Source organism: Elephas maximus, chromosome 24 (assembly GCF_024166365.1).
Source record: "Elephas maximus indicus isolate mEleMax1 chromosome 24, mEleMax1 primary haplotype, whole genome shotgun sequence".
NCBI classification, from domain to species: domain Eukaryota; kingdom Metazoa; phylum Chordata; class Mammalia; order Proboscidea; family Elephantidae; genus Elephas; species Elephas maximus.
In genome coordinates this window covers 63,703,770-63,720,893 of record NC_064842.1, presented here as the reverse complement: position 1 = coordinate 63,720,893, position 17,124 = coordinate 63,703,770, and the positions used below count along the sequence as shown (strand labels likewise).

Here is a 17,124-nt window from a genome sequence, read left to right as displayed (position 1 = left end):
TTGATTTTGGCAACAGAATTGCAAGAAACGAAATTATGAAAGGCTAATGATTCCCCTCATCTATGGAGTTTTATAAATGAAAAATGTAATTTGCCTAGGTGCTGTCTAACTTCCAAGGTCCTGATATAAACAAAAACCAGAATAACCCAATAGTACAAGTAATTAGATCAGGAAATGGATTACAATTGGCTAAGATTTTATCAATGGAGGGAAGGTGACCATTACTTAAGATAAAGTCCATTGGGTTCCCATATCATGGTAACTTTTAGGAGCAATGGTGTGGGGGAAGATTAAGTGGAAAAGAGCACAAGGTTACTTTTTTTGAGATTAAAACTGTCTCTAAATTGATAGGATTTGTGGTCATCAAAGTGTATGTATTTTTCAAAAGACATTGCTTACATGGTAAATATGTGTAAATTCTATTTCGTGCAATTTATACCTCAATAAAATTGACTTTAAAAGTGAGCTCTTGGAAATTAAAATGTAATTGCTTCAAATTTTTAATGTGATTGAGTTACTAAAAGACAAAACCCAAAGTAATCTCTTGAATAGAAGACGTAATGTAAAAAAAAAAAATAAGAAAATATTTAAGTTTCAAAGAGTATCAAGCAAAATAACAAACTTCAGGCAGAAAGAAAATAAATTAAGAAATAACAAACAAAAGCAGCAGTGATGAAATTCAAAGGCCATCAAATGAAAGCTAATGCCAAATTTTAAGCAAGATTAATAATATTAATCAAATCACCAAAGATTAAAAGAACATTTCTGAAGCTTAAGGAAATAATAATCATGTTATATATAAGAAACATAATTCATAATTATGAAATTTTCATAAGCAAAAATGCATAATAGAAAAGAGCTAATAGATTCAAAAAGACCTAATGTCATGGGTTGAATTGTGACCCCCAAAATATGTGTCAAGTTGGCTAGGCCATAATTCCCAGTATTGTGTGGTTGTTCATCATTTTGTGATATGATGTAATTATCCTGTACATTGTAAATCCTAGCCTCTATGCCTATGGCTATGATTCTGTTGTTTCAATAAGAATTCTCAAACCTTATTTTCTTATACCCTTAGAAGCATGGATAGTGACACCTCATCTCACATACTTTGAACACGCTATTAGGAAGGATCACTACCTGGAGAATGACATCACGCTTGGTAAGGTAGCAGGTCATCAAAAAACAGACAGACCCTCAACAAAATGGACTGACACAGTGGCTACAACAACAGGCTCAAGCATAAATGATGATCATGAGGATGGCGCAGGAGTGGGCAGTGTTTCATTCTGTTGTACACAAGGTCGGTAAGAGTTGGAAGCAACTTGACAGCACCTAACAACATTTCCTCACATATTAATTTTGGAAAACCCTATGTTGCAGTGATATTTTGTAACACATGGGATTGCAATGAGTTGGCATCAACCGGTTTGGGTTTATTAATATTTGGTAGTCAGGTTTTCAGAAGAATGGATGTTTGTTAATCCATGAAAATTCTATCATAACAGCAAAACATCATCTTCATTACTCAGATTTTCCCAGGATCCAGGAGAATACTGAAGCACTTACCTAAGCATTTTGGTGGTTCTGACCACTGTCCATTTCCTACATGTTATATGTTTGTCACCCTGAAGTTCATAGAAGGCCTGGCATTGGTACCCAACTGTTGATCCTTGTGCATATGAGTGTGATGGGAACAAAGTTTAGTCTCCATTTTCAACATATGGAGGGGGTCCACATAGTTTTTTAGATACTAAAACAAACAAATGACAGCAAAAAAAAAAAAAAGGATTTAATTTATTAACAAACCAAGTCAGCATACAGATTAAATTTAGGCAAATACAAATTATGCACAATAATATGACTGCCTTATTCCGAGGAAAGAAATGATTCCTGGAAAATTATAGTTCATGTGAACTGAAAGTTATAACATTTTGCTACCTTTCCTTTCACGCCACATTAAATCACACACGAGCCATTAATAATGATGTCTCTTTTGCAGTACTCCAGAATTAAAATTGTTTTTATCTTAATGAATAAATGCTAGTTAGACGGGTAATTAGATCATCACAGAAAGTGTCTTGGATTTCTTTTTTATAAGACATACTGCAGTATCAATTACATCTCGTCATTTTCTTTTTCATTTTAATTAAAAAGGAAACATCAGGAGATGGGGCTAAGATGGCAAAGTAGTCAGATGCTTCCAATGAACCCTCTTACAAAAAAGACCAGAAAAAACAAGTGAAATGTGTACATTTATGACAAGCTAGAGGCCCTGAATATCAAAAGCAATGTTAGAAAACAGACTGAGTGGCAGGGGGAAGGAGAGATGGTTCAGAAGCAGAGAGTTGTTAGACCTGACTCGCCAGGAACCCTCAGTCTGTGGTGGGCTGGTGGTAGCTTTTGGCTGCAGTTTCCTCAGGGAGAAACAGCCAGCTGCACACCCAACTCACACCTCCCGAACCAGAGAAGAACAGCACTCTCAGCAAAAGCTAAGTAGTTGCGTACATTTTACCGCACCCCCCGCCCCTAAGCTGGCTTCGGTGGCTGTCGATTTCCCTGGGCCTGAGATAGGTCCTGTTGCATGCCCTGAGCCATTCTCCCAGCCTTGGAGAAGGAACAAATTCACTACTGGGGACAGGATAATTTTTGAGCTCCACTAACCAGCGGACCTCAGGACAGAAATGGCTCCTGTCCAGGCACAAACAGTCTGTGGACTTTGAATACCTTTACCCCCTGCATGCACCAGTGTGGGCCTATTTAAGGAAAACAGGACCTTTTTGGCAGACTGCAACTCTTTAAGCTGTGTGGTGGAGAGGTGGGTGTTTGACGTTTGACACCACTTTGCCTATTAAACAGGGTCCACACCTACCCACATCAGGGGCCTAAGGTCTGGTGGCTCCACTCAGGTCATGAAGCAACCCGTAACAGGGGTTCAAGGATAGCTGATGCCTCCCAGTCCTTACAACCAAATGCACTGGGTCCCCAAGGTCTGTCTGCAGAACCCACCCACCTGTGTGCTCTAGGTAACAGAGATGCACTTTCAGCACAGACACTTGGGGGATGTTTGTCAGCCCCCTGCCTTGTTCAGAGCATGACCCCCTGCTGCAACCAGATACCAGTACCTACACCAATCACCCCTGCCCCTCTAAGACTGTAGGACAGAGCCTGTACCACGCACCTGATGACTACCTGGACTCCTGAGCTGAATCCATACAAGAAAAGTGAATGGACTCCTAGGCTTATATGCCTGGTGACAGCTCTAGCCAACCGGTGACAGGACGTTAGAGCTTCAAAGGCGAAAATAATCAAGCTAGCTCATTCAAGAAACCTATTTGGACAAATCAAAACAGAACAAAGAAGCTAGGATATAGTAAAAAAAATAATAATAATAATAAGCAAACATAAAATAAACTAATACAATAACATAGATGGCACAGAGACAACAGTCAATATCAAATCACATAAAGAAGCAGAGCATGATCGCTTCAACAAGCTCTCAAAACAAAGAACCAAGGGATCTTCTGGATGAAAGTGCATTTCTGGAATTACCGGATGCAGGATATGAAAGATTGATATATAGAATTCAAGACATCAAGAACAACATCAGGAAGATCAGGCAATATGCAGAACAAGCGAAGGAACACACAGATAAAGCAGTTGAAGAAATAAAAAGGTTATTCAGGAACATAATGAAAAATTTAATAAGGTGCAAGAATTCAGAGAGAGAGAGCAAGCAGAAATTCATAAGATTAAAAATAAAATTACAGAATTAAACAACTCAATAGAAACTGGAGGAGCAGTATGGAGCAAGTGGAAGGCAGAATCGGTGAGATTGAACATAAAGCACTTGACACCAATATATTTGAAGAAAAATACAGTAAAAGAATTTTAAAAAATGAAGAAACCCGAAGAATCATGTGCGACTCTATCAAAAGAAATATCCTACAAGTGATTGGAGTACCAGAACAGGGAGGGATAACAGAAAATACAGAGAGAGTTGTTGAAGATCTATTCGCAGAAAACTTCCCTGATATCATGAAAGTTGAGAAGATATCTATCCAAGATGCTCAGTGAACTCCCATAAGGTAGATCTTAAAAGAAAGTCACCAAGACATGTTATAATCAAATTTGTAAAACCAAAGATAAAGACAGAATTTTAAGAGCATCTGGTGATAAATGAAAAGTCACCTACAAAGGAGAGTCAATAAGAATAAGCTCGGACCACTCAGCACAAACCATGCAGGCAAGAAAGCAGTGGGATGACTTATATAAAGCACTGAAGGAAAAAACTGCCAGCCAAGAATCATATATCCAACAAAATTGTCTCACAAATATGAAGGTAAAATTAGAACATTTCCAGATTAAACAAGTTTAGGGAATTCTTAAAAACCAACCCAAACTACAAGAAATACTAAAGGGAATTCTCTGGTTAGAAAATCAATAATATCAGATATCAACCCAAGACTAGAACATGGAGCAGAGCAATCAGATGTCAACCAGATAGGGAAATCACAAAAATAAATCAAGATTAAAAAACGCTCAAAACAAGGAAAAAGTGATGTCATTGTGTAAGACAACATTAAAAAAATAAAGAGGGCCTAAGAAATGTAGTCATAGATCTTTCATAAGGAGAGGAAGACAAGGCGATACAGAAAAATAATAGGTTTAAACTTAGAAAAACAGGGGTAAATATTAGGGTAACCACAAAGGAAACTAACTCATCAAAATCAAACACAAGAAAAAAATGGAGACTCAGCAGAAACAAACTCAACAACAACAAATAAGAGGAAAACACAATATATAAACTATTCAGCACAAAAAATTAAGTGGGAAAAAGAAATGGTCAACAATACACAAAAAAAGACATCAAAATGACAGCACTAAACTCATAAAAACTCATACCTATCCATAATTATGCTGAATGTAAACAGACTAAATGCACCAACAAACAGATAGAGGCAGAATGGATAAAAAAAAAAAAAAAAAAAAACCATGATCCGTCTATATGCTGCCTACAAGAGATACACCTTAGACTTCGAGACACAAACTAAAACTCAAAGGATGAAAAAAAATATATCAAGTAAACAACAAAAAATAGCAGGAGTGGCAATATTAATTTCTGACAAAATAGACTTTAAAGTTAAATCCACCACAAAGGATAAGGAAGACAATACATAAGGATTAAATGGACAATATACCTGGAGGAAATAACCATATTAAATATTTATGCACCCAACGACAGTGCTACAAGATACATAAACTCTCACAGCATTGAAAAGTGAGATAGAGAGTGACACAATTACCGTAGAAGACTTCAACACACCACTTTCCGTGAAGGACAGAACATCCAGAATGAAGCTCAATGAAGACACGGAAGATCTAAATGCCACAATCAACCAACTTGACCTCATAGACATATACACCCAACAGCAGCCAAGTATACTTTCTTTTCTAGTGCACACAGAACTTTCTCTAGAATAGACCACATATTAGGTCATAAAGCAAGCCTCAGCAAAAAACAAAACATCGAAATATTATGAAGCATCTTTCCTGGCCATAATGCAATAAAAGTAGAAATCAATAACAGAAAAAGCAAGGAAAAGAAATCAAACATTTGGAAACTGAACAATAACCTGCTCAAAAACGACTGGGTTATAGAAGACATCAAGGATGCAATAAAGAAATTCAAAGAATCCAATGAGAATGAAAACTCTTCCAATCAGAACCTTTGAGACACAGCAAAAGCAGCCAACATCAACCTAAATGGAGAGAGCCTGAAAGCACTCTGCTTGAGACTGGGAAACAGACAAGGGTGCCCTTTATCACCATTCTTATTCAACATTGTGCTGGAGGTCCTAGCCAGAGCAATTAGGCTAGATAAAGAAATAAAGGGGATGCAGGTTGGTAAGGAAGAAGTAAAAGTATCTCTATTTGCAGATGACATGATCTTATATACAGAAAACCCTAAAGAATCTTCAAGAAAACTACTGAAACTAATAGAAGAGTTCAGCAGAGTTATCAGGATACGACATAAACACACAAAAATCAGTTGGATTCCTCTACACCAACAAAAGAACATTGAAGAGGAAATCACCAATTCAATACCATTTAAAGTAGCCCCCAAGAAGATAAAATACTTAGTAATAAATCTTAGCAGAGACACAAAGAAAATTACAAGACACTACTGCAAGAAACCAAAAGAGACCTACATAAGTGGAAAAACATACCTTGCTCATGGATAGGAAGGCTTAATTAACATTGGTAAAATGTCTATTCTACCAAAAGCCATCTATAGATACAATGAAATTCTGATTCAAATTCCAATGACATTTTTTAATGAGACGGAAAAACAAATCACCAATTTCATATGGAAGGGAAAGAGGCCCCGAATAAGCAAAGCATTACTGAAAAAGAACAAAGTGGGAGGCCTCACTCTACCTGATTTTAGAAACTATTATACCACCACAGTAGCCAAAACAGCCTGGTACTGGTACAACAGATACATAGACCAATGGAACAGAATTGAGAATCCAGACATAAATTCATCCACATATGAGCAGCTGATATTTGACAAAAGCCCAAAGTCAGTCAATTGGGGAAAAGACAGTCGGTTTAACAAATGGTGCTGGCATAACTGGATATCCATCTGCAAAAAATGAAACAAGACTCATCCCTTACACCGTGCACAAAAACTGACTCAAAACATATCAAATGCCTAAATATAAAATCTAAAACTATAAAGATCATGGAAGAAAAAATAGGGACAACACTAGGAGCCCTAGTACATAGCATAAACAGTATATAAAACATTACTAACAATGCAGAAGAGAAACTAGGTAACTCGGAGCTCCTAAAAATCAAACACCTATGCTCATCTAAAGACTTCACCAAAAGAGTAAAAAGATTACCCACAGACTGGGAAAAAGTTTTTAGCTATGACATTTCCAGTCAGCATCTGATCTCTGAAATCTACATGATACTGCAAAAACTAAACTACAAAAAGACAATGCAATTAGAAAATGGGCAAAGAATATGAACAGGCACTTCACTGAAGAAGACATTCAGGTAGCTAAGAGATACACAAGGAAATGCTCATGATAATTAGCCATTAGAGAAATGTAAATTACAACTACAATAAGATTCCATCTCACTCCAATAAAACTGGCATTAATCCAAAAAACACAAAATAATAAATGTTGGAGAGGTGGTGGAGAGACTGGAACACTTATACACTGCTGCTGGGACTCTAAAATGGTACAACTACTTTGGAAATTGATTTGGCACTTCCTTAAAAAGCTAGAAATAGAACTACCATATGATCCAGCAATCCCACTCCTTGGAATATATCCTAGAGAAATAACAGCCTTTACACGAACAGGTATATGCACACCCATGTTCACTGCAGCATTGTTTACAGTAACAAAAAATGGAAGCAATGAAGATGCCCATCAACCGATGAACAGATACATAAATTATGGTATCTTCATGCAATGGAATACTACACATTGATAAAGAACAACGATGAATCTGTGAAACATTTCATAACATGAAGAATCTGGAAGACATTATGCTGAGTGAAATTAGTTGCAAAAGGGCAAATCTTGTATAAGACCACTATTATAAGAACTCGAAAAATAGTTTAAACAGAAAAGAAAATATTCTTTGGGGGTTATGAGGGCAGGAAGGGAAGCAGGGAGAGGGGTTTTCACTAACTAGATGGTAAATAAAACTATTTTAGGTGAAGTGAAAGACAACATACAATACAGACGAGGTCAGCACAACTGGACTAAACCAAAAGCAACGAAGTTTCCTAAATAAACTGACGCTTTGAAGGCCAGCGTTGCAGGGGCAGGGGTTTGGGGACCATGGTTTCAGGAGACATCTATGTCAACTGGCATAATAAAATCTATTAAGAAACCATTCTGCATCCCACTTTGGAAAGTGGCATGTGGGGTCTTAAATGCTAGCAAGCAGCCATCTAAGATGCATCGATCGGTCTCAACCCACCTGGAGCAAAGGAGAATGAAGAACAGCAAAGACACAAGGTAATTATGAGCCTAAGAGACAGAAAGGGCCACATAATCAGAGACTACATCAGCCTGAGGGTAGAATTAGATGGTGCCCGGCTACAACCGATGGACGCCCTGAGAGGGGTCACAACAGAGACTCCCTAAGAAGCTGGAGAGCAGTGGGATGCAGACGTCATATTCTCGTAAATGGTCTGAGGCTAGAAGGACCCGAGGTCATCGTTCCCAGGCCTTCTGTTAGCCCAAGATAGGAACCAGTCCCACAGCCAACTCTTCAGACAGGGATTGGACTGGACTATGGGATAGGAAATGATACTGGTGAAGAGTGAGCTTCTTGGATCAAGTAGACACATGAGACTACATGGCCAGCTCCTGTCTGGAGAAGAGATGAGAGGGTACAGGGGGTCAGAAGCTGGCCAAACGGACATGAAAATAGAGAGTGGAGGAAAGGAGTGTGCTGTCTCATTAGAGGGATAGCAACCAGGAGTATACAGAGAGGTGTATATAAGATTTTTTATGAGAGACTGACTTGATTTGTAAACTTTCACTTAATGCACAATAAAAATTAAAAAAAAAAAAAGGGAACATCAGCTCCATACATAAATTCAAAGGATACAAATTCATATAAAATAAGAAAGGAATTCTTGGCTTCCTGTTCTGCACAAGATGAAGTAGAAACATTTCTACCTATTCCTTCTGAAAAGTTCAAATAACACTCCTGGACATAATATAGCAAACTAAAACAAGAGACTATGAAAGATGCAAAGAGCTGGAACTTGTTAGGGACCTTGGGACTTAAGGAATGAAATGACACTGAGTTACTTAGGTTTTCTTTCTACCTCCTATATATCCTGGACTTGTTACTGGACAAGACTGCAACCCAGAATCAATGTCAAGTTCAGAAAAAAACGCCCCAAGAAGAGCCTGCTGTCCTTTACCGAAGGCCCTGGATAATAACAGCCCATCAAGACAGAAATCTTTTTTTCTACTCTAGAAAATCACCATAGTCAAACCCGAAGACCATCTCTGCCTCCCCTTGATAACGAGCCTGGAATTCCACCTATACACTGAGATGACAAGGCACCTATCCTGTTCTCATGGTGTCGGCAGAGGCCAAGTGGGAAACCCAGTTTGCACACTGCATGGCAGTTAACAGAAGCCTGCTCAAACAGAAGATTTAAATAAAATTCAGGGTTTTAAGCATACATATGCACAGTGTTCAGGAGATAACTGAAAACCTCTTGTCGCACCAAGAACAAGGAAAATCTGAAGAGAGAAACAACAGGTGCCAACAATCAACAGATGCTAACAATCAACAGATGCCAACAATCAAAGAGATGGCTCAGATGTTGGAATTATTTGACAAAAATATTTTAAAAGCCTATGATAATAATGGAACTGAAAAATGTAAAAACATTTTTTAATTCAGTGAATGAGTTCAACAGTAGCTTGGAGATGATAAAAGAATGAATTCATGAACCTGAAGATGGAACAAGAGAAAATAACCAGTTTAAAAATAGACAGGAAAAACAATTAATACAGTTTCAGGGACCCGTGGGAAAATAGCAAAACTTCAGAGTCCCAGAAAGACAAGAGAAAAGGTGTAGAGCTGGAAAAAAAAAAAAAAATAAATAAAATAATGACTGAAAATTTTCCCATTTTGGGCATAAAGCATAAGCCTGCATATTGAAGGAGCTGAAAGAAGTTTAGATCTTTCAACTCCAAAAAAACTCATGCCAAGGCACATCAAAACTACATGGCTAAAAATTAAAGTAAAAGAAAAACACCTTGAAAGCAGCTAGAGAGGAATTTTGCATTACCTATAGCGGAACAGGAGCCCTGATAGCACAGTGGTTAAACAAGCTGCTAAACAAAAGGTCACTAGTGCAAATCCACCAGCTGATCCTTGGAAACCCTATGGGGCAGTTCTATTCTATCCTATAGGGTTGCTATTTGTCAGAATCAAATCTACGGCAACAGCTTTGGTTTCATCATAGGGGAACGAGGATTCAAATAACAGTGGGTTTCTCATCTGAAAGTGTAGAGACCAGAAAAAAGTGGCTCATTTTTCAAGCTATGAAAGAACTATCAATCCCATATCTATATCCAGCAACACTAGCCTTTAGGAATAAATTGGAACTATTAACATTCTCAGACAAAGGAAGCTTTAGAAAAACTTCAAACCATTGGTAACTGGCTTCTGACGCCAGGGAAGAACCAAATGTTGGTAGAGTTCTGCCATGCTGCAGGATTCCAGATCCACTGGACCATTAGATTTCTAATAATTTCTTAGAATGGATTATAAATGATGTCATAAATGAGACCTCTTTAATAATCTTCACATTAGTTTGGACCCCTGAAGCTCATTCAGCCAACGGGGGTATCTCAGGTCAGGTGATGATCTAAGAAAATCTGCCGCCATAGCTGCCACAGCCATTGGCTCCAAGAATTTGAAATGTATGTCATCATGTGTTTAAAACCATATGGATATATGCAGTTCAATAAAGATAAGGAAGAATAACGCATTTATTTTTCTCCCAAGACCAAATTGATGTTTTCTCAAATTACGTATAACTTAACTTGAAAGAGTAAATATAGACTTCTCTCATTTACTGGAGCCCTGGTGGCACAATGCTTAAGAGTTCAGCTGTTAACCAAAAGGTCAGCAGTTTGAATCCACCAGCTGCTCCTTGGAAACCCTATGGGGCAGTTCTACTCTGTCCTGTAGGGTCAATATGAGTCAGAATCGATGCAACGGGTTTGGTTTTTTTTTTTTTTTTTGCTCAGTTACTTGGTCTCCACTCAGAGCTCTGCTTCATTTATTAAATGACACACAAATAACCATGGACAAAAAATAAATCACAAGAAAAAACATTAAATATTTTGAACTGAATAATAATGAAAACATATAATACATATGTATAATAATGAAAACATACAAGTTTTCATTATAAATATAAAATTTTTTATAAGAAAATATAAACATTTGTTGAGTAACACTGAACTAGTACGTAGATGGAAATTTTATTCTTACACATCTAAAGGAGAAAAGAATAAAGACTGATAATAAATAACTAATTTCACCTTAAGAAGTTAAAAAAGAAAAGCAATATTGTACAACTATGGAAAACGGTAGGGCACATCCTCAAAAGACTAGAAATACCTTACCATCCAGCAATTCTACTCCAAGGTATATACTCTAGAGACTTTCTGAGAGAGACACGGACAGACATATGCACAACTATGTTTACTGCAGCATTATTTGCAATTAAAAAAAATGGAAATAGACTAAGTGCCCTTCAACAAATGAATAGATAAGCAAAATATGGAACATATACATACTATGCAACCATAAAGAACAATGATGAGTCCCTGAAACATAACATGGATGGATGTGGAGGACATAATGCTAAGGGAAATAAGTCAATCACATAAGCACAAATACAGTATGATCCCACTTTTATAAGAAGACAAGAATAGATACATATACAAAGACAAATGTTCATTGGTGGTTACCAGGGATGGGTGGGAGGGGAGGGATTTCAATCTCTAGATCATAGATACTTGTTATTTTTGGTGGAGGGAAAAGTAGCTCTGAATGTGGGTATAATGAGCACACCTTTACCAAAGTAAAGATCCCACTAAGAAGTGCACAAGAGAAAAGGATGTTTGCGGTAAAGAACACGAGATATGTAATTTTGCAACAACACCAACAATAACCAAAAACGAGTGTACGGTCACACATATATGTGTATAGGCACATACGTGTACAGGTAAGTGGACCTGTGTACATATACGAGCACAGATAAAAAAAACAAAAAAAGAAACTCACTGCCCTTGAGTTGATTCTGACTCATGCAGACCCTATAGGACAGAGTAGAACTGCCCCACAGAGCTTCCAAGGACTGCCTGGTGGATTCAAACTGCTGACCTCTTGGTTAGCAGCCGTAGCACTTAACCACTATGTCACCAGGGTTTCCATGTGCACAGACACAAGTGTTTATATGTATGTGTATACACAGATACGTGTGTGCATGCACATATACTCATAGAAGACATAGTTACAGTACTTCTCAGACATAACCAAACACCTTGTGAGTTTGGTTTTCTGGGTTTGAAGGCTTAGAACCTTAGTCATTTGGGTAAGTCAACCAAATGGCATAATACAGTTCTCAAAGTTCATGCTCTGCATCCTAGTGAGGTGAGTAGCGTCTGGGGTCTCAAAAGCTTGTGAGAAGCCGTCTAAGATACCACTGTTGGTCTCTACTCATCAGGAGCAAAAGACAGAAGAAGGAAATCAAAGTCTCATAGAAGAAACTAGTCTATAGGGCTAATAACCTACACAAGCCACAGCCTCATGTACCCTGAGACAGAAGAGCTAGATGATGCCTCGTTACCAAATTGACCGTTCTGATAAGGACCACAATAGATGGGCCCTGATAGAACAGGAGAAGAATGTACAAGAGAATGCAAATTCTTTAAAAAATCCAGACTATGGACCAGTTGAGACTAGAGGACTCCTTGAGACTATCACCCTGAGATACTCTTTAAACCTTGAACCGAAACTATCCCCTAAGGTCACCTTTTAGCAAAAGGGATATTACCCATGAGAACAGTGGTCTATTAAAAAAACATCTATATGAGATCAAAAGGCCAACAATTACTCTGAAGCAAAAATGAGAAGCTAAAGGAGAAGAGAAACTGAAGCACTGGAAGCAGAACAACCAGAACGCAATGAAAGAATGTTGACACATGGTGAAAAATGTAACTAATGTCACTGAACAATTTTTATAGGAACTGTAAATAGAAACTTAAGTTGCTGTGCAAACTTTCCTGAAAACATAATAAAATATTGTTTAAAAAAAAGAAAGAAAAGCAAAGAAAAACCAAACTAAATAGGAAGAAATGAATACATACATATATACGCAGGTAAAGTTAATTCTTTGAAGGCTGATAATAAAACTGATTAATACCAAGCTATAATAATCAAGAAAAACAGAGTACTAGCCATAATCAATGAGAAAACTGAACCAAATATATGAAAATAACCTTGGTCAGGCAATGCCTGACTACTGCCTATGTGTTCACAGTTGCCCATTTCTTATTCTCCGTTTTACCTTGACCAAACCTTAGTCAAACTTCTCTCCTTTCCAACCAAAAACCAGTTGATACTGAGTCAACTGACTCATGGCAATAAATGTGTGTCAGGCTACAACCGTGCTCTGTATAGAGTTATCAGTGGCTGACTTCTCAAAGGTTGATCATCAGGGCATACTTCCACAGCACTTCTGGGTTGACTGGAGCCTGCAGCCTTTCACTGAGCAGCTCAGTCCGCCAATCACTTGCACCACCCAGGTACTCCTCTCCTCTCCAACGGCTCCTAAAATTTGGCTCACTTCCGTGTGTAAACAAGCACTAAATCACTAATGTGCAGGAACACCGCCTCCCTCGATAGCTCAGTCTGAGAATCAGCCAACCACAAAGAGAAACTTTTCCTGCAGAAGCACGCTGGTTTTGCCAGCTGTACACCATCAAATCATGCCCTCTCCTCTAGGAGTTCCTGCTAGCTCTTTTTATTTTTTCCTATAGTTTTTTTCTTCTGTTTAATTTTGAGATACTTGAAAATTTCTAATGTGGAGAATTCTTCCTATTGCAGTATTTTTTCTGAATAAAGTGCCTCTTGTTCTAAGTCTGGATTTTTTTTTTTTTTTTGGACACTATTATTCCAGAGCAAAAGAGACAAATGAGGTGAGCCTGTTTATCAAACTGGTCTTAAGCAGAGCCTCCAGCTTAATCAAGCCATTAGATAACTGCAGCTCCAGTCAACATACGGCAGTCAAAAAAAGAGTCTGCCTTACAACAACCCAACTAAGCCACTCTCAAATTTCTAACCCATAGAAATCGTAAAATAATAAAGGGTTGTTGATTTAAGCCAATATGTTTTGGGGGAAATTTGTTGCACGGCAATAGACAATTAATACACCAAGTCTTAGGTGGCACTATGGCAAGAGATCTCTTTAAAGTCTTAATAAACAAAGATGTCATTTTGAAGACTAATGTGCACCTGACCCAAGCCATGATGTTTTTAATCTCCTCCTGTGCACGTGAAAGCTGGACAATGAATAAGGAAGACTGAAGAATTGGCCCTTTTGAATGATGGTATTGGCAAAGAATACTGAATATACCACAGACTGCCAAAAGAATGAACAAATCTGTCTTGAGAAAAGTACAGCCAAAATGCTCCTTAGAAGCAAGGATGGCGAGGCTACATCTCACACACTTTGGACATATTATCAAGAGGGTTCAGTCCTTAGAGAAGAACGTCATGTTTGGTAAAGTAAGAGGATCACCAAAAAAGAGGAAGACCCTCAATGAGATGGATTGACACAGTGGCTGCAACAATGGACTCAAGCATAACAACTATTGTGAGGATGGTGCAGGACCAGGCAGTGTTTCATTCTGCTGTATATAGAGTTGCTATGTACAACCTTGACAGCACCTAACAACAGCAAGAACAGGTGGTACTATTATTTCTCAATGCTTAAATTCAGACATTGGAAGAATTATATTATTTAGAGAAATATACTCCTATACACATACATTTTGAGGGGCTAAACAATTAAGAGAACATACAAAAACGTATTTTTGATTATACTTAGAAAAGCCTACTTTGGAAACCAAAGAATCCTAAAAATGTTCTAATTTACATACACAATAAGAAAACTATTAGCTTTTATTGTGTGAGTGGTTTTTTTTTAGTAGAAAGTCATTTCAAATTCTAAAAACTAGATCAAGACATGAATGGAACTTACAGCTACATCCTGGCACAGATACTCAGCTACTGCTAGTACAAAAGGCCATATTTCCCCTGGTTGCAGGATAAAAGACATTTTTACACACATAGCTGATTATTATACTCAAGGTCGTATTTTGGCTTTTGTGGACTTGCTCTGATTTTCAGGTTCAACCTGAACTTGCATATGAGCAAATGATGGTCTGACCCACAGTCAGCCCCTGGCCTTGTTCTGACTGATGATACTGAGCTTTTCCATCATCTCCTTCCACAGATATAGTTGATTTGAACCCTGTGTATTCCATCTGGCGAGGTCCACATGTACAGGCACTGTTTACGTTGGTGAAAAAAGGTATTTGCAATGAAGAAATTGTTGGTCTTGCAAAATTCTATCATTTGATCTCCAGCATTGTTTCTATCACCAAGGCCGTATTTTTCCAGCTACCAATCCTCCTTCTTTGCTTCCAACTTTCACTTTCCAATCACGAGTAATTAACAATGCATCCTGATTGCATGTTCGATCAATTTCAGACTGCAGCAGCTGATAAAAATCTTCTATTTCATCATCTCTGGCCTTAGTGGTTGGTGCATAAATTTGAATAATACTCATATTAACTGGTCTTCCTTGTAGGTGTATGGATATTATCCTATCACTGACAGCATTGTAGTTCAGGATAGATCTTGAAATGTTCTTTTTGATGATGAATGCAACACCATTCCTCTTCAAGCTGTCATTCCCAGCACAGTAGACTATATGATTGTCCAATTCAAAATGGCCAACACCAGTCCATTTCAGCTCACTAATGTCTAGGATATGGATGTAAATGCGCTCCATTTCATTTTTGATGATTTCCAGTTTTCCTAGGGTCATACTTTGTACATTCCAGGTTCCGATTATTAATGGATGTTTGCAGATGTTTCTTCTCATTTTGAGTAGTGCCACATCAGCAAATGAAGGTTCCAAAAGCTTTACTCCAGCTATGTCATTAAGGTTGACTCTACTTTGAGGAGGAAGTTCTTTCCCAGTCATCTTTTGAGTGCCTTCCAACCTGGGGGCTCATCTTCCAGCACTGTATCAGGTAATGTTCAATACAATGTATCCTTTCACCATACCTATTCAATCTGTATGCTAAGCAAATAATCTGAGAAGCTGGACTATATGAAGAAGAACGGGGCATCAGGATTGGAGGAAGACTCATTAACAGCCTGCGTTATGCAGATGACACAACCTTGCTTGCTGAAAGTGAAGAGGACTTGAAGCACTTACTGATGAAGATCAAAGACCACAGCCTTCAGTATGGATTACATCTCAGCATAAAATAAAAATCCTCGCAACTAGACGAATAAGCCACATCATGATAGAGAAATGACTGAAGTTGTCAAAGAATTCATTTTACTTGGGTGCACAATCAATACCCATGGAAGCAGCAGTCAAGAAATCAAAACACACATTGCATTGGGCAAATCGGCTGCAAAAAGACCTCTTCGAAGTGTTGAAAAGCAAAGATATCACCTTGAGGACTAAGGTGCACCTGACTCAAGCCATGGTATTTTCAATTGCATCCCATGCATGTGAAAGCTGAACAATGAATAAGGAAGACCAAAGAATTGACGCCTTTGAACTGTGGTGTTGGCAAAGAATATTGACTATACCATGGACTGCCGAAAGAACGGACGAATCTGTCTTGGAATAAGGACAACCAGAATGCTCCTTGGAAGCAAGGATGGCGAGACTGTGTCCTACATACTTTGGACATGTTGTCAGGAGGGATCAGTCCCTGGAGAAGGACATCGTCCTTGGTAAACTACAGGGTCAGAAGAAAAGATGAAGACCCTCGGTGAGATGGACTGACACAGTGGCTGCAACAACAAGCGTATTTTATCTTCACTTCTGTGTGTAATCCTTTCAGGTGGGTAGAAGCCATTTGTGGTGTAAGGAGGATTACATGTGACTTTTGAAAAGAAACACAATGTGATACATGGAATTAAAAAGTAGTTTTTTTTTTATCCTTAGTACAATAAAACATGTAACATAAAAATGAGCACAGCCTCATATCCTTCCTGCCACATCACTCATATATTCCTCTGTTGTATTTGTTAACTGTTGTATGTGTGCCCCTTGGACTCATGATCCTTCTATTTCTCCAAAGCCATCACACTCTTCATGACATTCCATAACTGGCAAATATTCCTTCCACTTTCTTCACTTCCTTGCCTTCTTTATCTGTCTACAGGACTATTTACAAAGTATTCTGGTTCTCTTCTTTCCACACATGGTTGTATAGGTTATTCTTGCCCTTT

The 17,124-nt window shown here is 38.1% G+C and overlaps 1 protein-coding gene and 1 long non-coding RNA gene across 2 annotated transcripts in view; both read right to left on the bottom strand.

Annotated features, from left to right (window-relative positions):
• The window catches only part of LOC126066874 (complement factor H-like), a 181,157-nt gene that overhangs the window by 126,441 nt on the left and 37,592 nt on the right, over positions 1–17,124 (bottom strand). The window lies entirely within an intron of this gene.
• The window catches only part of LOC126066820 (uncharacterized), a 56,853-nt gene that overhangs the window by 21,828 nt on the left and 17,901 nt on the right, over positions 1–17,124 (bottom strand). The window contains exon 2 of the long non-coding RNA XR_007515267.1: positions 1,570–1,753. This is a non-coding gene — a long non-coding RNA (uncharacterized LOC126066820). The remainder of the gene's footprint in view (positions 1–1,569; positions 1,754–17,124) is intronic.